The sequence below is a fragment of the Canis lupus genome, chromosome 1 (genome assembly GCF_011100685.1).
Source record: "Canis lupus familiaris isolate Mischka breed German Shepherd chromosome 1, alternate assembly UU_Cfam_GSD_1.0, whole genome shotgun sequence".
Lineage (NCBI taxonomy): Eukaryota > Metazoa > Chordata > Mammalia > Carnivora > Canidae > Canis > Canis lupus.
The window spans coordinates 120,547,375-120,570,168 of NC_049222.1; the positions used below are offsets into that span (position 1 = coordinate 120,547,375).

Sequence of the window (22,794 nt, forward strand, 5' to 3'; positions counted from 1 at the left end):
CTCTAGTGTTAATAAGTCGGTTACAAATGCAGGGTTAAACGAAGCAGGCACCCAGCTTGTGCGCGTGTGCGTGTGTGTGTGTGTGTGTGTGTGTGACACACCATGTGTGGTTTCTTGGAGTCGGGAAAAATCTGTCAGCCTTTCTAATACTGACTTAGTTTTGACAACAGAATAAGATGTATTTTGAACACATGCACGTCCTGCCTTTTCCAAAGGGGGGCTAATGAGTGTGGGGCCCCGGAGGAGGGCGGGTGGGGAGGGGGCGGCTGGGTTTCCTTCTGGGGTGTTTGCTCCCAGAGCTGCTCCTGGGGACAAAGGCTCTGGGAGTCTGTGGGCCACCTGGACTCCGACGGCCCCTCGGGCTGGTCCTGAGCACCAGGGCCAGGGAAGGCGGGGGACCTCCCTTTGGACGCTGAGCTTCCCCCCCCCCCCCCCCCCCCCCCCGTGCAAGGTGATTGCAAAAGCCAAATCTCCACCCCCGCCTTCCCGAGACGGGGTTCCGCAAGTCCACGTGAAACGGGAGGCAATCTGGTCGGAGCGGCCTAGAGACCCGAATAAATCCTTTACACCAATTGTATAAAAATGCAAATTTAAGGGATCCCTGGGTGGCGCAGCGGTTTGGCGCCTGCCTTTGGCCCAGGGCGCGATCCTGGAGACCCGGGATCGAATCCCACATCAGGCTCCCGGTGCATGGAGCCTGCTTCTCCCTCTGCCTGTGTCTCTGCCTCTCTCTCTCTCTCTGTGACTATCATAAATAAATAAAAAAAAAATTAAAAAAAAAAAAAATGCAAATTTAAGGCAAGCAATTAAAAACACATAGAAATTAGAGATTTGGATTTTGCAGAGCCAGCTTTCTGCAGCCACCGTCAGATCCCTGCGCAATTTATCTGGATTCCGTCCGTGGTGGCCAGACTGGATTTTGATAAAGAGCCGCAAATCTATCCCTCTCCAGCTTCTGTGACTTGCCACACACTCCATTCAAGCCGGAGCGTCCGCACAATCCCTTGCATAATTTGGAGTTAATCATTTGTACTTCACAGCCTCTGAGAGGCCTCAGACTTGGGAGGTGGGGACAGATTTGGCTTTTTAATCGCCTTGTATATTGTGTAGCTTGAGATAAATGACACCGACTGTCTGAAATCTACATTCTTGCTTCTGATGCAAAACTGTAATTAATTTTGTGCAGTGTTTCAGAATTGATCGTGGTCACTTGAATTTCTAATTTTTCATTCACTTCAAAGACCCTGGGTTTTTTTTTTTTTTTTCTTTTTTCTTTTTCTTTTTTTTTTTTTTTTTTTCCTCCTCGCTCCCCTTTCCTTAAAGGAATGTGCTCCGGGTTCCGGGCGCGCTCTTTGACGCTGGTTTGCTAAATGATTCTCTGCCGCCTCTTTTTCAATAAGGTGAAACAGAGGTCAAGGCCTATGGCTCGTGTTTATCTCTTAGCTTGTATTGCGACGTATTTCCTGACCTGTAGGAAATGCTATCAAAACTTACTAAATTATAACGAAATAGTTTGGCGGCACTTATGTGTTGTAAAAGGCTCAAAAAGCTTCATTCACACATCCTATTCACTATAAGACAATTAAGCACAATTTAGGCAATAATTACCCTAATTAACTACACTATAATGTTTGTATTCGAGATTATGGCAACGTTGTATCACTTCGCTCTTTAAATAATAACAAGGTTTCCTAATTTCTCTGTATTGATAGTTGTTGTATGTGATTCTTTGTTTGGTGTATTTCACTGTAAAAATATTTGTCAGTGAAAGATTGAACAATATGAATGAATTTGATTATGCCATTGTCAAAAGCCCCATGCATCACAATCCCTTGTTTTTAATCACTACTGTAAACCTTGCAGCCGGAGGGCATAGTTTTAATTTGGGTGTCTTACTAATGAAAAGAAAAAAATAATTGTTTTGCCAGGATTTAATAATAAGCAATAAAATCAGCCAACCAGATTTTACCTCTGCATTCAATCTCTTTTTTATTATAAAACATTTTTGTCCTTTTTTTAGATTACAGGCGTAGATACTGAACATTTTACTAATAAATATTTCAGTTTGCTTATGGAGGCTAATGCTGTCATCTGAATATGGAATTATATTTCTTTCATGCTTCATTATCATTTCATGGTAGTAATGACAGTGAGGGAATGGAATATTTACAGGCTTTTCAGAAGACATTTATCCAATACATTCCCTGAAGGGCACCTAGGCTTAAAGATACATTATCCTTTTGTAAAGCTCTGCCCAGAATCCCAATTCCTGAATCAGCCAATCAGAACTTTCTTTTTCCCCCCTTCAGCACTTAACCCAGTGATGAAACTTTCCTCCCCTCCACCCCCGCTGGTGGGCCATCTATCCGGGAAGTTTCGAGAAACAGTCAGGGGGAAATGGGCCCGTGGCCTCAGTTTACACAGTCTGTGAAATGGGCGTGTAGCTCCCTGTGACCTTGGGCCTCGGGCGGAACTTTGTTCCAGTTTTGTCTAAAGTGTTTCTCTTGCTTCAGTTATTTCCTAGATGGTTTTTCCAAGACTCTGGAGTCGCTTGTCTTATTAACTGACGCTGCCGGCAGGGCCGTAGGTGGTAAACCTCAGGTCACAGGGGACCTAAAGGGGAAGCTAACCTGGGATTATGGTTTAGCACGACGGTTCTTCTGACGGAGGGCAGAAGTTGCCTGTGCTCCTGCCGTGGTCCTGGGGACCAAGGTCAGGGCCTCCCTGGTGCCCCTCAGGGCAGGCATCACACCCGAGGCAGTTTGGGGACCACAGCCCACCGGCAAGCGTGTGCCCTCTCTGAGTCGGTGGCTCTTCCTTGGCTCCTCTAACAGCTGGATGGATGCAGAGGATCCTCTGTTTGTTTTTTTATTTTTTTATTTTCTTATTTATTTATTTATTTATTTATTTATTTATTTATCTATCTATCTATCTATCTATCTATCTATTTTATTTATTTTATTATTATTATTATTATTATTATTTTATTATTTTTTTTTTTTTTGCAGAGAAACTAGAGATCTGGATTTTTCCTGTGAAATTTCCTGATTGTTCTAAATATTGGCAATGATTTCAAATGTTCTCAAACCACTGTGCAAATGAGATAAGACCGTGGGCCGCGTTAGGGGCCGGGAGCTGCTAGGTTTGGGCCTGTGGTCGAGGGTCCTGAGTTGAGTGTGTGACAGGGTGACAGGGAGACGGAGGGGGGTGGCCGTCGTCCTGCCCCCGCTCACCTAGCTCTGGGGCCTGCGGGGCCCTGCTGCCTTGCCCTGGTCCCACTGTTCTCACCCCGTAACTTGTGGGGTGTGCTTTGCAAAGGCACTTAGTGGGTCACCTTGTGGGACTTTGGTCCGTCCTGCAGATGTTTCCCGTGGACACTTGGGGGCTTTTCCGGCGCTGTCGATGCCCGTCTCCCCCTCCTCCACCCTCTGTTTCTCAGCCACATAGCTGTTTGCTCTTGACCCTGGGCTTTCAGGGCCCTGGGGCCCAGCCACCCCTCCTGGGGGGTCCTGAGCTGTTCCCCAGCACAGGGTGTCTTTGGAGCTGTTTCCCAGGCACCACTGCGGAGATCGTGGGAGAACAGTAGGTGCAGGGCCCGGGGGCTCCCGGGTGCTGGGCTGGGGGAAGCTCCCCTGGGGCCCTGCAGCGTGGGGCTCATCCCCAAGGGCAGGTGCCAGTGACACGCTGCCATGGTGCAGCCACTCCGGCCCTGTCGTGTCGCGGTGGGAGCTGGAGATCTGCCCTGACGGGACCGAGCGGTGTGTGTGGGACCCCGGGCCCCGAGTGAGCTACTGCCGTGGCTCCGATGGGTGCCCGGCCTGTCCCCCAGGGGCCAGTCCCGAACCTCCTCTTGCTGGCAGCCCCGTGCTCCCAATTCAGAGGCGAAGAGTGAGGCTCAGGCTTTCCCTGGGGAGAGCGAGGACTGTTCCCCAGGCTTGTCCTTCTGCAGACATGTCTATATTTAGGTTTCCATATGATTAAGAGGCAACAAGATGCGAGACTCTCTGGTCTATGGAGAAGATGAGTCAGTCTGGCCATAATTGATTTGAAAAAGGAAGCAGGGCTGGCTCCCCCCCACCCCACCGAGTGCATTATGTTGTTCTGTTCCGGGATTGCCGCCAGGCCAGGTGGGAGAGGAGGGCTCCCCAAACTTGCACCATCTTCTAGAAAAAGCCCCAGCCAGGCCGTGCTGAGGTGCTGAGGTCCTAAGCTCTGGGAGCAGGAAGGGATTTGCAAGGGGCCCCCGACCCGGCCTTGGTATCCAGCCCGAGAACACCCCCAGCTTCTGATGTAGATGTGGACCCTCCTCGACTCCAGTGATTTGGGCTGTGAGCTCAGGGGGCAGCAGAGGGTGAGGGGAGCCGGATGGAGGACGCTGGGGGGCCCCTGCGTGTGGGGGTCCTGAGTGCAGGGCCCGGGTTACTCTTCTCTCCCTGGTCACGCCCGGCTTCTGTGCAGAGCACTTTCGCAGAAACACCGTAGATGGGGTCGCCGGATGAATTCTGGGGCATCCAGTTAAATCTGAATTTCAGGTAACGCATCCTTTTGTGTTTCAGACACCCGTGGGACCTCCTAACACTGAATGTTTCCCTCCCGCCTTCCGCATATTTTAGTATTTACTAACGGTACTTTCGCATTTGCCAACAGTCCTTTAAATATATGAGTGCGTGCCGTGCGTCTTTGGGACCTATCTATGCTGAGAACTTATTTGTTGTTGATCTGAAATTGAAATTTCACCAGGCATCCCTGAACTTTTATTTGCTAAACCGTGTGAACCCCGAGACCGTGCACCTGAGCTACGTGGGCTCCGCCCAAGGCTTGACCCTCTTTGCGGAGCTTACAGCTGTCTGTTTGGAAGCAGGGTGGCGGCTATGCTGGGCACCGGTTGCCCCCCTCTCCCCTGCACCCCCAAATGCTTAAGGCAGTCGTCCACGTTGCTCATTGAAAATCTCACTGGATTTTTGTGAGCTGCTGAATTTCTGCTTCATCCATTCCTATCCCCGTAGAATAAAGGAAGGGGCCACGCAGGATACCGGTGCTAACTACCCCCCCCCCCCCCCCCCCCCGTGCGTCCCAGCTCTCCCCCAGGATCCGCAGACATCCTATAGACACTGCATCTGCGCCTCCCCCCACCCCCACCCCCTGCAGCGTCCAGGCTCAGGCCTGCTGTTTCTCAGGGGACGCCTGGCAGGGGAGGGTGGGAGCGGGGCTTCCTCACAGGTGGAGAGGAGGAGGGGAGGCTCCTTCCTCTCAACTCTCTCGTCTTCCTGTATGTGCCGGCCTCAGCCCCCGTGACACCCTCTGGGCGCAGGCTGGGGTGTAGGGAAAGGTCCCAAGGGATGCACGCTGGCTCCTCAGCCCTGGGTGTCTTCCGCGAGTGGCCTGGGAGGGTGCTTGTAGAATTATTACCTTTGTTATTTCGTTCCCTCCCATAGTCTTTGAATTTGCGGCAAAACCCGTCTGTTATTTTAATTTTATTTTATTATTATTTTTTTTCTGTCTGTTATTTTTAGAACAGAAACACCAACCCTGAGGAAGAGGACAGTCAATGTACTAGGATCCTAGTGGGTCATGAGGACACCAGGGAAATCCGGACTTTGACATTCAAAATGTATCTCCAGGGCCGCCTGGGGGGCTCAGTGGTTGAGCACCTGCCTTCAGCCCAGGGCGTGACCCCGGGGTCCCAGGATCGAGTCCTGCATTGGGCTCCCCGCATGGAGCCTGCTTCTCCTCCCTCTGCCTCTGTCTCTGCCTCTCTCTGTGCATCTTTCATGAATAAATAAATAAAATCTTAAAAAAAAAAAACCCTGTATCTCCAAACCATTATCCACTCCAGGACGAGGCAGAGGAAAACAATCAGGGCATAACAACCAAACCATGATGATAAACGCACACGGTGAACCCCGGTCCTCTTGGCCGGGATCTGGACTCGTTCCATTTGGGTCGGAGGGAGTAAGTCCCAGGGTAGGTGCATCTTACCTGGAATGCCCCGAGCGGCCACAGGGCAGCCTGCCTCCTCCTGTGTGTTTTATCCCCTCGGGGATGCTTGCTTGGCCTGCGTGTCCTGGTGCCAAGTGGGGACGGGCAGGGCCTTGTCCGGCAGGACTCCAACCCCAGGGGTGGCCTGCGGGTCGCCGCTGTTTCAGCAAATGGCTCTTGCCCTTGTGTGTGGGGAGGTGGAACTTGGAGGTGCTCTGCGTCCCCCCTCGCCCCTGCCCACCGAGGAAGGCCCAGGACGCCGGCGGAGGCCGAGGTTTGCGGCCCGGGGTCCCCTCCAGCGTCCACCCCGCCGCCCCGGCTTCTCCCAGGCCGGGAAGGAGAGGCAGCTTTGGGAAGACACATCATATTTTTGACATAGGGCTCCAATCACAAAAAGCAGTGATGGCTACTGCAAATGTATCGATTTGTTTTTCCTCCATAGACCCGTGTGCTGTTTGTAGGTAGAGGGGGAGAAAGCCGGCGAACACAGTGGAATCTACTCCTTAGAAGCCTGGGTTATCAAACTCATTAATCTACATGTCAAGAGGCTAGGAATGAATAATTGTGTGTAGAATTTATCTGCCAACATGATAGCTACTTTTCAGTGTTCTTCTCAGAGCTCCTTCATTGCGGTGCCCCTTATTATACGCTTTGTCTTCCCCGCGAGCTGCTGGGGCGGCGCAGGGACCGGCCCGGGGCCCCTCCGAGGGCAGGAGGCCGGGGTGGTGGCCGGGACCCGCTGCGTCCCCAGCCCGGGCGCAGGGAGGTGTGGCCTGGTGAGGCCAGGCCGTGGCCACCCCATTGGGGACCTGCGGCTGATTGGAAGCAAATGCAAAGCCGGCTGGGCCCTGGCCGTGCAGGATCCTCCTCCGGTGGAGTGGAAGTCTGCTTGCTGCCTGAGTGGGGGCAGCTGGGGGTGTCCCTGGCTCCTTCGCTGCCCTTTGTCCCCCGTTAGAGCTGAGTGCTTTGAGTTGCAGGGGGTGGGAGTGTGCCGGGGTCAGTGGATGGGCTGGTGTGGGCCTCCTGGACCCCTGCAGTCGGGGCTGGAGGCTCGCCCCCTTCACCCTGTTTACCCCCGATGGGCTGGCAAACGGTGGGAGACCCACGGCTGAGCTAGGCCCAGGTCCTCTTGGGCCCAGGTCCTTACCTGGGGCTACGTGGATGGGAGACAACACGTGGCCCTGGGTTTGTAAGACCATGTGGCCCATGCAGCTTAAGGTTAGAGACCCCCCCGCCCCCCCGAGGACCAAGCATCACAAACATCACCCTCCAGGAGCCCGTCACCAGCAGCCGGCGGCAGGAAGTGGCAGAGGGACAGCGTGGACAAGTGATCTTGGCCTCGCCCTGTCGTCGGGCGCGTCAAGTCAGTACTTTGCTCAGCGACCCCCTTGCCAGGAGCATCCCCGGGCAGGCTCTGCGTTGTCAGCTACATTTATGATGTGCTCATAATTAAATGTCCGCCAAGCTCGCGGCGTGCTGACCACAGAGGGGCCATAAGCAGTAAGATAAATGAGGCCGGGAGATGTAATATTGCTTCACTCGTGGGCTTCGGCTGATGTTAAAGATTGTCAGTGATAATTATTAATATGTGACCTGGTTGAGTCTTTACGTGAACAATCACAATTTTAATAAAGTGGTAAACTCCGTGCTCACCCCGGGCTCGCACATCCTGCACCTGACACCCTCAGTCTATACGTGTGGATTTTAGAAGTGCCCTGCTTTCCTCTGTTTTGCAGGTGGCACGATAACCCATTAATGGCAACTTCCGCCCAAATGCAAATTGATGCAAAGTTTGGCACTGATGTTAGTGGAGTGCACTCTTCAGTGGCCTTGGCCTTGGCTTTCTCCTTGAGACCTGGCCCAAGGGCAGGTGGGGAGGGTGGGTCCAGGTGTTGCCAGCTGCATGCATGGCTGGTTCTTTCACCTGGTCATGCTGGAGGACCTGGGGCCCCCCCCCCCCGCTCCTGCCTGCTGCTTGCATTGGTGTTGGTGTAGCTGACACCATCGGTGTACCCACCCAGACCCCTCTTGTCTTTCTTTTCCCAGCTTCTGTGTACTTTGTTCTTAGCAATCCCACACATGAGCTTTCTCAGAAGGGTGCCGTTGAGGTGCTAGAGCCATTTGACCTGAATGGAAAACTGACACCACATGGGAGGGAATTCCATCTTTCTACTGGTATCCAGAGTGGCCTGTGGCCAAGGACTGTGCAGGAGGAGGAAGGCTCAGTTCCTTGTCTGGGAGAGGCAGCACAAACTTCAAGCTATTATTTATGATTTAGGAAATGCTGGTCTAAATAATTGAGACGTTATTTGAAAAACTTAATTCAAATGTTGAAAAATGACTTTTGAAGACAAAGGATGTCTTCAAGTATATATGTCATGCAAAAATTAATACAAATCCAAATACATAATCTCAGATTATTTAATCATGGTCTAAGGAGGATTTGGGGAAGAAACAATCGCATGGGGTCTGGAGGAAAAGAAAAAAACGTGTTAGCTACCATGTATTAAAAAGGAGAACTGAAAGATTCAGTTTCTCTTCTGACTTTAAAAATTAGGACAATGCGGGGGTTAAATATAGAGATTAAATAATACTTTCGAGACCCTTAAAACCATGTAGTACTTGAATTCTAAACTGGATCACTGCTTATTGAATGCAAAGATAATAGATTTCATAGATCAAGGATACGACAGGAAAGGAAACAAAAAGGCAAAAAAAAAAGGCTAAAACAAGATATACAACATTGGGCAAAACAAAGTAAGAGAATATAGGGACAGAATATTGGCATCGGACAAAATAGAATTGAAGCTAAAAATGTTAGAGCAGAGAGACTATTTTTTATTGGTGGATGATGTATATAATTCATCATGAGTGATGAACGATGCTCCGTCACTTGTAAATTCTTTTCTTAGATTTGTTCAATAAATACTGAGCCAGGGCTGGATTCAGTGCTAAGCAAGGCAGGTATGGTTCCTGTCTCCACTGGGCTTACAGTCTAGTAGACTGAACTGGTCATGGATCCTAATATGTCAAGCGGCACCAGAGTGAAATATGGTAAGTAAATCGTTAAGAGTAGAAGAAGTGGAAAGATTCACAGTCGTAGCAGGAGTCTTTAAGACATCCTTTTTGGTATTTGGCAGATTTTGTAGGCAAAGACTCTTTGGGTTTAGATGGTTTCAAATAATAAAGTTGTTTCTTAAATTGGGATGTTTCTTAAAATAAGACATTACATCAGAGCCCACGAAATAGTCACAAAACATTGTATTGGCTAGAAAGAGAATCTAATAATTCTAAGTAGGTGTAAATGACAAAAGGAACAAAAAAGCATAACTTAAAATCTTAATTAGCAATTTTTAAAAATTATTAAAACCTCTCTGAGATAACTTTTAGTTCAAAGAGGAAATCAAAGATTTATCTAGGGGCCAATAGGAAATAAGGACAATGAGAATACCATCAATCAGAACTCATGGTGTTTGGTCAAAGCTACACTCAGAGGAAAATACATAGCCTTAACTACTGATACTCATTAACATAGAGTAAAAATATGTGAATTAAGCATTAAGCTCACAATAAGTTAGAAAGACAACAATGAGATAAACCTAGAAAGATATTGATAAAGACAAAACATGTGGGTGAGCCAAAACGCAGAAGATTGTCAAAGAATGAGAATAGGAGAAAGACATTTGAGAAGTTATTCAAGTGAAACAGAGCGAGAAAACACATGTGACAGCATTAGAAATAAAAGAGAAATATTCATGTATTCCAAAAAGTTAAAAGATGGTAGGAAATATAGTATATAGTATATATTAACATAGAAATGTTGAAAGGGATGATTTTCTAGGAAATTTTATGTGATGAATTTTAATAGTAGAATAGTTGAATAACAAAGGAAGGAAGTGAAAAAGTGTTAAAACAGATGCTTGAATAGGAAATTCATTTAAATCTCTTAAGGGGAAAGGATGATCATGCAATAATTATAGACGGAAAGCTTCCCAATTTACTTTATAAAGCAAGCATAATCTTACACTGAACCTAACAAAAGTGGTGAACAAACAGAGCCTACAGGTCAACCTCTTGTAAACATAAGTGTAAAAGTCGTAAAAATTAACCCTGTATCTGTATGTCTATGTCTTACTGTATCTCAGCTTTATTGAGGTGTAATTGATATGCAAAAAAACCCACACACATGTGATATATACATCTTGATGAGATTAGGCATATGCATATACCCATGACACTATCACCACAACCAGAGTACTATCAGTACTATCTATCAGCTCCAAACGTTTGCTAGTGTTCTTTTGGGCATGTGTATTTAGTGGTAAAAACACTTAAGGCGACATCTATCCTCTTAATGAACTTTAAATACACAATACAGTACTGTTAACCACAAGTACCATATTGTTCAGCAGATCTCTAGAACTTGCTCATCTTGTATGACTGAAATTTCACACCCACTGAATGACAGTTCCTTGTTTCCTCCTCCCCCTAGCCTCTGGCAAACATGATTATATTTTCTGCTTCTGTGAATTTGACGATTTTAGATTCCTCATAGAAATGGAACCTTGTCGTATTTGTCTTCCTGTGACCGGCATGCTTCACTATAATGTCCTCTACATTCATCCATGTTGTCGTAAATGGCAAGGTTTCTCTTTTTAAAGGGCTGAATAATATCCCATTTTATGTATATTTTCTTTCTCCATTCATTTGTTGATGAACGGTTGGGTTGTTTCCATATCTTGGAATAGTTGTGAATGATGCTACCATGAACATGGGGGTGCAGGTATGTCTTCAAGATCTGCATTTCAATTATTTTGGTCATAGACCCATATGTGAGATCATATGGTAGTTCAGTTTTTAATTTTTTGAGAACCCTCCATACTGTTTTCCATAGTGGCCGCACCATTCCACATTCTCACCAATAGTGTAAAAGATTTCCAATTTCTCCACATCCTTGCCAACAGGTTTTCTTGTTCTTCTCCTTCTCCTTTCCCTCCTTCTTACTCTTTCCTCCTCCTCCTCCTTCTCTTGTTGTTGTTGCTGTTCTTCTTCCTTCTTCTTTTTCTAATAGCCATCTTAACAAATGTGGGGTGATATGTTATTGTTATTTTTTTTTATTTTTATTTATTTATGATAGTCACACAGAGACAGAGAGAGAGAGAGAGAGAGACAGAGACACAGGCAGAGGGAGAAGCAGGCTCCATGCACCGGGAGCCCGACGTGGGATTCGATCCTGGGTCTCCAGGATCGCGCCCTGGGCCAAAGGCAGGCGCCAAACCGCTGCGCCACCCAGGGATCCCTGTTATTGTTATTTTGATCCACATTCCCCTGATGATTAGCGATGTTGTCTCTAATACCTGTTGGCCATTTTTATTTATTCTTTGAAGAAATGTTTATTCAACTTCTTTGCCCATTTTTAGTTTATTTGTTTTGGTTTTTGTTTTGCTATTGAACTGTAGTAGATTCTTCTATATTTTGGATATTAAACTCTTACCTGATAGATGGCTTGCAGTTTTTTCTCCTTTTCTACAGGCCACCTTTTAATTTTGTTGATGGTTTCCTTAGATGTGCAGAATCTTTTTAGTTTGGTGTAGTCCCACTTGTCTGTTTTCACTTTTGTGGTCTGTGCCTTTGGTTTCAAATCCAAGAAATCATTGTCAAGACCAATGTCAAGAAATGTTTCCCCTATGTTTTCATTGAGAAGTTTTATGGTTTCAAATCTTATGTTTGTCTTTAATCCATTTTGAGTTGTTTTTTGTGTGTGAGGTAGGAAAGGGGTCACATTTCATTCTTGTGCATGTGAACATCCAATTTTTCTCAGCACTATTTGTTGAAGAGAACTTCCTTTCCCCATTGTGTATTCTTGGCACCTTTCTCAAAGATCAGTTGACTCTATATGTGTGAGTTTATTTCTGGGCTCTCTGTTTTGTTCCATTGGTCTATATATCTGTTGTAATATCTGTATCATACTGTTTTAATTACTGTAGCTTTGCAGTATATTTTGAAGTCAGGCAGTGTAATGCCTCCAGCATTTACAGGTCAATATCCATAATGAAATAGATGCAAAATTTCTCAACAAAATTCTAGCAAACCAAATTCGATAACACAGTAAAAGCATCACATACCATGATCAAGTGGGATTTGTCCCTGGAAAGTGGGATGGTTCAACATATGCAAATCAATCAATGTGATAGACCACATTAACAAAATTAAGGGTAAAAATTTATCATCATTTCACTAGATGCATAAAAAGCATTTGACAAAATTCATTACCATGTCATAATAAAAAATACTAAAAAATTAGGGATGAGGAATGTACTTCAATGTAATAAAGGCCATATATGATAAGCCTACAGCTTACATGACACTTAATGAAAAACTGAAAGCTTTTCCTGTAAGATCTGGAACAAGACAAAGATTTCTACTCTTGTCATCACTATCCAATATAGTACTGGAAATCCTAGCCAGAGCAATTAGACAAGAAAAATAAAAATAAAAGCGATCTAAATCAGAAAAGAAGAACTAAAATTGTTCCTGTATGTAGATGATATGATCTTACATATAGAAAACCCTAAAGACTCCACAAAAACCTGTTAGAACTAATAAACAAGTACAGCAAATTGCATAATATATATTTTAATATGCATTTTTAATATATTAAAAATCAACATAAAATTAGCTGTAATATTATATGCTAAAAACGAATTACCTAAAAAGGAAGTTAAGAAGACACTTCCTTTTTCAGCAACATCAAAAGGGCAAAATACTTAGAAATAAATTTAAGGAGGTGAAAGATATACATTGAAAACTGTAAAATATTGATGAAAGGAATTAAAACAGATAGGACATAAAACATTTATTTTCCATAAATAAATGGAAAGACATCTTATGTTCATGGATTGGAAGAATTAATTTTGTTAAAATGTCCACACTACTCAAAGCCATCTGTAGATACAATGCAATTGCTTTAAAAATTCCAATGACATTTTTTACAGAATTAGAAAAACAATCCTAAAATTCATATGGAACCACCAAGGATCCTATATAGCCAAAAGCAATCTTGAGAAAGAAGAATACTAAACTTATATTAAAAAGTAATATACCTTGACTAATAAGTCTTTATTCCAATGTTGTATTGATGGTACCAAATTAGGATATATCTAATTAAAAATTTATCACATCTGTAGGTCAATGGAAAAAATATGTAATCATATGCCAAGATGATATTTGCTCAAGTTCAATGTCCTGCTAAATCCTGCCAATCCTGTCAAAAGTTTTGATTAAAATAGAAATAGAGGGATAATTCATTGCATTAATGTTTTTTAAGTAGAGACAATTTCCCACTCAGGAAATGCTTAGCAATGTCTTGACACATTTTTGACTATCGCGATTTGGGGGTAGTGCCATTAGTATCTAGTGGGTACAGGTGAGGGATGCTATTAAACATCCCACAATGCACAGGATGGCCCCTTCCCCCTCAACAAAGGATTATATGGTTCAAAATATCAGTAGTGCCAATATTGAGAAATCCTAGTTACATGAAAAATATAGCCTATACTATATTTAAATGGAAAACTTGGAGAAATTCTCATGATAGTAACAAAACAAAGTCAAGTAATTAGGTCATTATAATCAAAGTAATAAAAATAATTGGAAAGTAAATATTGGAATGGTCAAATCAAAATTATTGCTATTTTATGGTGAACATAAAGTACATTATTAAACAATAATGAACATAAAGAACATTATTTAAAAGTACTCTTATACCATATAAAGGGATTCAGTAAGATGTCCAAGTATAAAACTGATACACAGAAATCACTAGATGTCTTGTATAGTAAGCCAATAATAACAGAGATAAAAGGGAAAGAAAAATACTCTATTTATACAGATGACACAAATTGAAATTATCTAAAAGAGATAGTAGTCTACAACTTAAGTAGACTAGACATATATGAAAGAAAGAAAAAATTTCTGAGGCTTATGTAAAATCACTTAAATACAGAGCTCTCCCCAAATTGATTTATAAATAATTCTATTCTAGAACAAGTTTTAAATTCCATTTTCTTGGGAATTTTACAAAGAAAATCTGAAGTTAATATGGATGAATTAATATGCTAAAGCAACCAATATTTATCTATCTAATCGCAAATTAATGTATAAAGCCACAATGGACAAAAGTGTGATGCTGACTCCGAAATAATAAGTTAGATAAATGGGGAGAAATAGTGAGTCAAGAAATAAGCCTATATGTATTAAAAGTTTGTGATGTGATTCAGGGTCCATTTAAGCCAGAGGGGACACATTAAAGAGTCCACAGAGGAATTCACATTATTGAAAAAAAATCTAAGATGATGTAACAGTTGTTCACCTTGTGCCCTTAAATGTAGCATTAGAAAATATAAAACAAAAACAAATAGAAATACAAGGATAAAATGACAATCTGCAATTAAAGTAGGACAAGGTTCACACTTTTTAAAAAAATATTTTTATTTATTTATTCATGAGAGACACACACATAGAGAGAGGCAGAGACACAGGCAGAGGGAGAAGCAGGCTCCATGCAGGGAGCCCAACATGGGACTCGATCCCGGTTCTCCAGGATCACGCCCCGGGCCAAAGGTGGCACTAAACCACTGAGCCACTTGGGCTGCCCAAAGTTCATACTTTTTAAAAGAGATGATTCTTTCAAGTAAAAAATAACACACAGAATTTAGGTGACAGAATGAACACCTAGCACCAAGAAACTTACAGAAACCACTCAAATTAATAATATATTGGATGACAAAGGAAATCTCAGGAAATTAGAAAATGTAGAGCTCTTACAGGCTTTATTCTCTGATCAAATGAGAGAATAACAACTAAGGGAGAGATGAAATAAGTCTCTGTACTCATAAATATAAGAACACTTCTAAAAAGTCCGATGTTAATAAGGAAATAAAAAGTGGAAATTACCAACTATTTAGATATAAGCAATGGAGCATTAAGTATTAAAACCTGTGAGATGTGGCCAAAGCAGCCATCAGAGGAAAATTTATGGACTTAAATGCATAAATTAGAAAATGAGGGAAATTGAAACCAAATGGACCAAGCATAATATTCAGAATCCTAGAAAAAGAACAAAAAAAATAAAATCTCCAGAAAGTAGAAGGAAATAATAAAGATAAAAACCGACATTAATAAAATAAACAAGAACAAAAAGCCATTAGTATTGATCAATAAAATCTCCTTCAAATTTTATTAAGAAAAAGAGTATAAATAAACAGCATCATGAATGAGATAAGGAGATTTAATTATGGATACAGGGAATTAAATTTTATAAGATACTTTATATTAATAACTTTGGATAAGTAGATGAAATGCATAAATTTATAAAAAATAAAGTACCAACATTAGCTCAAGAAGTCATAGAAAATCTAAATATGCTAATTTCTATTGAAAAGATTTGAAAGCTAGTTAAAGATATACTATTTACAGAGAACATCAAACACAGAAGATTTTACTCTTTAGTTCTACCATATGTTCAAGAAGTAGATAATTCCTATGTTACAAATTGGGAAGATACTAAACTAATTTTATAAATCTAATGTATCTTTGATATTAAAATTCTAACAGAGGTCAGTGTATTTAAAAAATTCTTTATGATAAACAAGCAGCCATCTCCCAATATTCCTGTGTGTGATAAGTGTAAGAAAACTTCCACCGTCAAGGTAAAGACATTTTCCACAAATCTACAGCTATGGTGAAATTGTCAGAAATACTTCTGTTTAAAACATGAGAAAAAGAAGGATTTCTAACACTTCCATATTCAATATTATGTTGGAGGTCCTAGCCAATGCTATATAATAAGAAAAAATTTAAAAAACATGTGAATATCAGAAAAGAAGAGATAATAGTGTCATTTTGGGTTTTTGCAGCCAAGTTCTCCAGGAAGTACAAGATAAGCAGTTGGGAAACCATTAGAACTAATAAAGTATTACAGAATGGTCTAATACAAAGTAAAAAGATAAAAACCAATTGCTTTTATACACTAGTATAACAAAGTAATAGAAAAATTTACCCAATTCTCATAGCAGGGAAAACTATAAAATATAGAAATATATACCAGATTATTAAGGTGAATAATGGAAGTGAATAAATAGAAACATGTATATTATTTTTTGGATGAGAATGCTTAATATTGTAAAGGCATTTATTGTCCCCAAATTAATCTATAGATTCAATGCCCAACATTTTTATGGAACTTGCCAAGCTGATTATAAAATTCATTTGAAAGACTAAATGTGTGAGAAAAGCCAAGATAATGTAGAAAAAATATAACAGGTGTACTTGCCTTGTTAAATATCAAGACATACTGTAAAGCCATACTAATTAAAATGCAATGAGATCTGGGGCACCTGGGTGGCTCAGTCGGTTAGGCATCCTCTTCTTTCAGCTCAGGTCACAATCTCCGGGATCAAGCCTGTGTCAGGCTCCCTGCTCAGTGGAGAGTCTGCTTCTCCCTTTCCCTCTGCGCCTCCACACATACTTTCTTTTTTCTCAGATAAATAAAATCTTTTAAAAAATGCAGTGAGATCAGTGCCAAAGATTTAGCTAGAAGAGTGGAATAAGAGTCCAGCAACAGATCCCTGGTATACAGGTATTCATTTGTGGAAAAATTGGCATTTCATAATAGTGAGGGGAAAGATAGACTTTTGATAAATTGTTTTGTTAAAAGATTTTATTTATTTATTCATAAGATATAAAGAGAGTGAGAGGCAGAGACACAGGGAGAGGGAGAATTAGGCTCCCTATGGGGAGCCTGGTGCAGGACTCGATCCCGGGACCCCAGGATCACACCCTGAGCCGGAGGCAGACACTCAACCCCTGAGCCACCCAGGTGTCCCAACATTTAATAAATTGTGGGGAAAAAATGAGATACTACTTGGAAAAAATAAAGTCACATTTTTAACATTACCCTATTCACTGAAATAAATGCCAGGTATATTAAAGAGCTAAAGGTTATATAAAAACGAAATGTAGAAAAGTACTGAGATTTAAAAAGCACATAATATACAAAGGAAAATTTTGCAAGTCTGTACAGATAAAATTAAAGGCTCCTATATGATAAAAGTCATCATAAATAAATGAAAAAAAGCATATGCTGGTGGAAAATATTGGCAACATTTATAATAGACAAAGGATTAATACCCAAAATAAATGTAAAAATTTACAATTCAATAAGTAAAAACCATTAAACCAAAAGGAAAAATATAAAAAAAATACCAATAGATAATTCATAGAAGGGGAACTGAAAAGGAGACTATAAAAAGTTACTCGGTTTCACTAGTAATGAGGCACATCCAAAATAATTCCAAGGAGATATTACTTTTCACCTATTATATTGAAAAAAGAATTGCATTATCAACTGTGGTGATAATATGAAGAGCCAAATATTCTCATGCTTTCTTCAGTGTAAATTGGTCCAGATATTTTGAAGGGCGATTTGGTAATATCCGTTGAAATTAAGAATGCACAGACCACGTGACTGAGAAAAACCAAGAGAAACTCACAAAAATGTGTAGGAAATTGTATTAGAGATATTTTTTGCAGTCTTGTCAATGATGAAAGGCTGGAAACCACCAAAATATACATTGATAGAAGAGTTAAATAAACTGTGGGAAATCATACTGTATCACAGTTTTTAAAAACTTGAGGTTGATTTATATGGATTATGTGGAAAAACAACCAGAATATATTGACATTTGAAAAAAAAATAGGTTGCAGCTTAATATGTATCGTATGATAGGAAAGCCCCAAACCCTTTTTAAAAAGAAAATAATGCTGTGATTTAAAAAAAAATTTTATTTATTTATTTATTTATTTATTTATTTATTTATTTATTTATTTATTTTTACTGATGTGCATATAGGCACATTGTGAGACAGCCTGGTGTCAGGTTTTTCTCTGTTTCTGCTTTATTTTGTTTTGTTTTGGTAAAATGTAAGATGGAGATAGCAGTGGTGCATATGTTGTAGGCTGTTGGGAAAATTATATAAATTAATACATGGGAAGCACAGAGCACTGCCTGGCATGTGGTAAGCACTCATAAGTGTTAGCTACTTTTATTATGGAAAAAATATCTGGATTTCTACATGTCAAACTGATAGTAACAGTTACTTCTGATGAAAGAATGCAGCTGGAGATTGAATGTCTGGTCAAGGAAAATTTTTGCTTTGTCTGGATTGTTTGATTTTTTTTTTTTTTTTTACTGTAAGGATGTATTATAATATTTCTTGGGGCATTAAATGGAAATAAATGGGAAAAGTAGAAATGGTATAGGCACCATCATTTAATCATTTGAAAAAAATAAAGATAGAACCTTACCATAAAACTAGATAGTCACAGAAGTATTAAAGATTCAATTTGCAAAAATGAAACCACCAAAGAACAGGAAAAAGGCAAATGTTGATGTAATAGTGAGGACAGCCTTTAAAACCTGACCCCAAAGGGAGAGAACACAAGAGAAAAAACAGGTGTATTATATGGCATAAAAATAAAAATTGTTTTTTCAAATGACATCACAGGTGAAATAAAAGAAGTTGTGAAAATAAGTTAAAATTTACATAGCAAATGGATAATGCCATCCTTTATTAATTTTACAGGTTAATGAGAAATGGAAAAATGCTCAAGGAGAATAGACACACAATTACCAAAATTAAAAATATAAATGGCCAATAAATGCGTATAAAGATTGCTTGACGCTAGTAGTAATAAAAAAATAGGCAGATATGAACAGTCTTTACTTATTGGTTGGCAAATATAAAAAAAAATATTATCGGCGCTGAAGGAAGTTTGACAGAGATAGTTTTTACTCAGTAAGACAGTTTTGCAATGAAAATTAAGTGTCTTAAAAATGCATATATTCTTTGACCCAGTGATGCATTTCCCAGTTAATTGGTCAGGTGAGATAAGCGCGCGCACACAGATGTATGTACAACGATGTTCGTTGTGGCGTGGTTTAAATTAGTAAAAAATTGAAAGCTACTTAAATACCTAATAGTAAATTGTTCAATAAGTCACAGCACATACAAAGTATGGAATACTACTCAGCCATTAAAAATAATGCTGGGGCGCCTGGGTGTCTGCCTTCAGCTCAGGCCATGATCCTAGGGTCCCAGGATCAAGCCCCACATCGGGCTCCCTGCTCCGTGGAGAGTCTGCTCCTTTGTCTGCCCCTCACCCCGCTCGTGCTCCCCCTCTTCCTCACTCTTTCTCTCAAATAAATAGAGTCTACGGAGCACCTGTGTGGTGCACTCAGTTGAGTGTGGGACTCTGGGTTTCGGCTCTGGTTGTGATCTCAGGGTCACAAGACGAGCCCCGTGTTGCGCTCCACGTGGAGTCTGCTTGGAATTCTCTTCTCTCTCCCTCTGCCCTTCCTGCGTGTGCTCCCTCTTTAAAATAAATACATACATCTTAAACAAAAATAATGCTGTTGAAAGACTATCTACTGGCATGGAAATATGTTACGAACATGTAGGTTTTGGAAAAAAAAAACACCCCAAGAATACATGTGAATACATATAAAGCTAACCTTATGTCTATCTCTATCTTTATCTCTGTATCTCTCTATCTATGGATGTGAGTAAATACAACTAGATATAAATGCAGCACAGTGTTAAATGCATTATTTCTGGGCCATGATGACATTTTTCATTCTCTCTGTGCATTATATGATTTAGTTAGTTAAATATCATACCAGTACATGAAGACATTCTTGTAAAAATGAGCCTGGTCCAGATAAAGCTGAAGCCCCTTAGGCCAACCCCTCCTCGCTCCTCCCCTATGCCCTTCCCTTCCCACATGGATTCATTTTTTTTTTTTCAGTGCGGCGTGTGTCCCTCCAGAACGTGTCCTACACAGGTACCTACGCGTATTTCCTCTGCTGGTTTGGCAGTGAAAACATCGTTTAAACATTTATTTGTATTTGCTCTGAAATATTAATTACATTTGTGTGTGTGTGTGTGTGTGTGTGTGTCTAGAATTAACGGAGATCTTCTCCTTACTGCTTGCTTCCTTACTCCTTCTCCCACTGCTTCCCGCCACTTTCGGTGTTGTTATCAATCGAGATTTTAAAAAATGATTTGCTTATTTTAGAGAGACCGAGAGAGGGAAAGAGATGGTGGGAGGGGCGGAGGGAGGGGGCAGAGAGGGTCACCACCCTGAGGTCACCATCTGAGCCCAAACCAAGAGTTGGCCTCTTAAACCAAATGCGCCACCCGGGCCCCCTATCAACTGAGATTTTATTCCCAGTTGGTTGTTTAATTTTCTTTCAATTATCTAGACTCAACTATAAATTTTACTGATTTCCTTGAGCATGACTGTTGACTCCCAATAATTTTGATTCTTTTGTTATTATTATTTTTTGCTGCAATGCATCTCAGTATAATTCTGCTAGGAAGGATTCGTGTATGATGAACTTTGAACCCTTGCATGACTTAAAGAGTTTTTATTTTGCCCGAATGCTTGTCTGATATTTTGGCTGGATATAGAAATGTAAATTCAAGGGGCGCCTGGGTGGCCCCACTTCTGATTTTAGCTCGGGCTCGGGTCATGATCTCAGGGTGGTAAGATGGAGCACCACATGGGGCTCTGCACTCAGTGAGGGGTTTGATTGTCCCTCTCCCTCCTCCTCTGCCCCTCCCCGCACTCGCTCTCTCAAATCAATCAATTAATCAAATCTTTAGAAAATGAAAATTCAATATAATTTTCTCTCAGAAATTTGATGATCCTGCTGTTCAGTATTCAGAGTTGCTGAAAAGAAGTCAGGTGCCAGTGTGATCCTTGATCTTTTGGAGGTAACTTTTTTTTTTTTCTGGAAGTTTTTAGGGTTCTAGTTTTCACTTGATTCTCTGAATTTCACAAAATCTGTAATTTTAATCACAATTTTTTTCCTTTTATTCTGCTGAGTAGTTATGGATCGTTTCAATCTAAACATTTGATGTTTTTCTTGAGGTCTTGGAAATTTTTAGATGTTATTTCTCTTGCTTCCCCCCCACCCCTTCCATTCAATTCTCTGCTTCCTCTCTGAAATTAAATAGATTGTAGAACTTTTGGATCTGTCTTCCAAATCTCTCTTTATCACTTGCTTCTGTCCTTCGTTGTCATTTTTCCCCGTGTTTTATTCTGGGAATGAGTAGCCCTGGGCATCAATGTGCACATCAAGGGTGTCTATTTTCTATTTAACCGATTTTTTAGTTTTTTCCTCTTAAATTTTGGCTGTTGTATTTTTCTCAGTAAAATCTTAAATCAATTGTTTGAAATAGCCAGCTTCATAGTTACTCTGAGGATGTCATTGTATGTTGTTAATACTTCATTTGAAGTTGACCTCTCCTTGTTCTATTAATTCAATTTACACTCTTCTTATTTTTCTATTTATTGCATTTGGTGTCCCTTATGGGTTGGGAGAGATTTCCTCTATCCCAATGCAAATGTTTGGTTGCTTTGGGAAGCCTCATTATGCTCATTAATAGGATCTTCAGTTAATTTTTTCATACTTTTCAGATGTACAGTTCAGTGAATGTTGACAAATATGGACAGTTGAGTGAACATCATCACGACTGTTCTTGTGACTCCTCAGCTTCCTCCATGTCCTTTGCAGTCTTTCTGCCCCCCTACCCCAGCTACCACCAATTTATTCTCTGTCCCCATAGTTTTGCCTTTCCAGAATGTGACTCAAATGAAATCACACAACATGTATTCTTTCGAGTCTGGCTTCATTCACTTAGCACACTGTCTTGAAGCTTTGCTATCAGATAGAGTAATTCCTTATTTTCAGCCTCTATTTATGAATATCTTTATTCTTCTTTCTCAAGAGTTTCAAAAAAATCACTCTGAGATTTGTGCCATTTATTTTTTTAAAGATTTTATTTATTTATTCATAAGACACATACACAGAGGAGAGAGAGAGAGAGAGAGAGGCAGAGAGAGAGAAGCAGGCTCCATGCAAGGAGCCCGACGCAGGACTAGATCCCGGGACTCCAGGACCACGCCCTGGGCCAAAGGCAGGTGCCAAACCGCTGAGCCACCCATGGATTCCTGATTTGTGCCATTTAAATTTTAGAATCAGCTTGTCTATGTCTACAAAATTCCCTGCTGATCGCTTGATAGAAATTGCACTAAACCTATAAGTCAGTTGGGAGAAAATCGACACCTTTACTATTTTGAGTCTTACGATCCATGAATGCAGTCTGTCTTTCCATGTATTTAGGTACTCGATTTTGTTCATTAGCATTTTGTAATTCTCAGCATATGAATCATGGATATATTTTGTTAAGTTCATACCTAAGTGTATCATTTTCCTTGGGGAGGGGTGATTGTATGTAGTGTTGGTTTTTCAATTTTGATTCTTACATGTTCTTACATGCTCGTTGTTGATATATAAAAATTCAATTGACATATGTGTTAATCTTTGATCCCGTGATCCTGCTAATCTCACTGATTTGTCCTAGGACTCACTCATTTGTACAGCGATTGGCATCTTCTATGTAGATAATCATATCATTTTCAAATAGAAATTTCAAAAAGAAATTTTTTCTTCCTGTCCAGTCTGTATGCTTTCTGTTCTTTTCATTTCCTTTTGCATTAAGTGAGAATTCTTAGTATTATGTTCAATTAATGTGGTGAGAGTGACATCCTTGCCTGGTTCCTGATGTTAGAGAGAAAGCATTTGGTCTTTCGCCCCTAAGTTCGATGTTGACGGTAGTGTGTTTGTGTAGGTGCTCTTTATGAAGTTAGGATAGTGACTTTCCATTCCTAACTTGCCGAGAATTTTTA

The 22,794-nt window shown here is 41.1% G+C and overlaps 1 long non-coding RNA gene across 1 annotated transcript in view; it reads left to right on the plus strand.

The window, feature by feature from the left end:
• The window catches only part of LOC106559967, a 127,363-nt gene extending 121,633 nt beyond the window's left edge, over window positions 1-5,730 (plus strand). The window contains exon 5 of the long non-coding RNA XR_005354806.1: window positions 5,514-5,730. This is a non-coding gene — a long non-coding RNA (uncharacterized LOC106559967). The remainder of the gene's footprint in view (window positions 1-5,513) is intronic.
• Window positions 5,731-22,794: the final 17,064 nt, after the last annotated feature.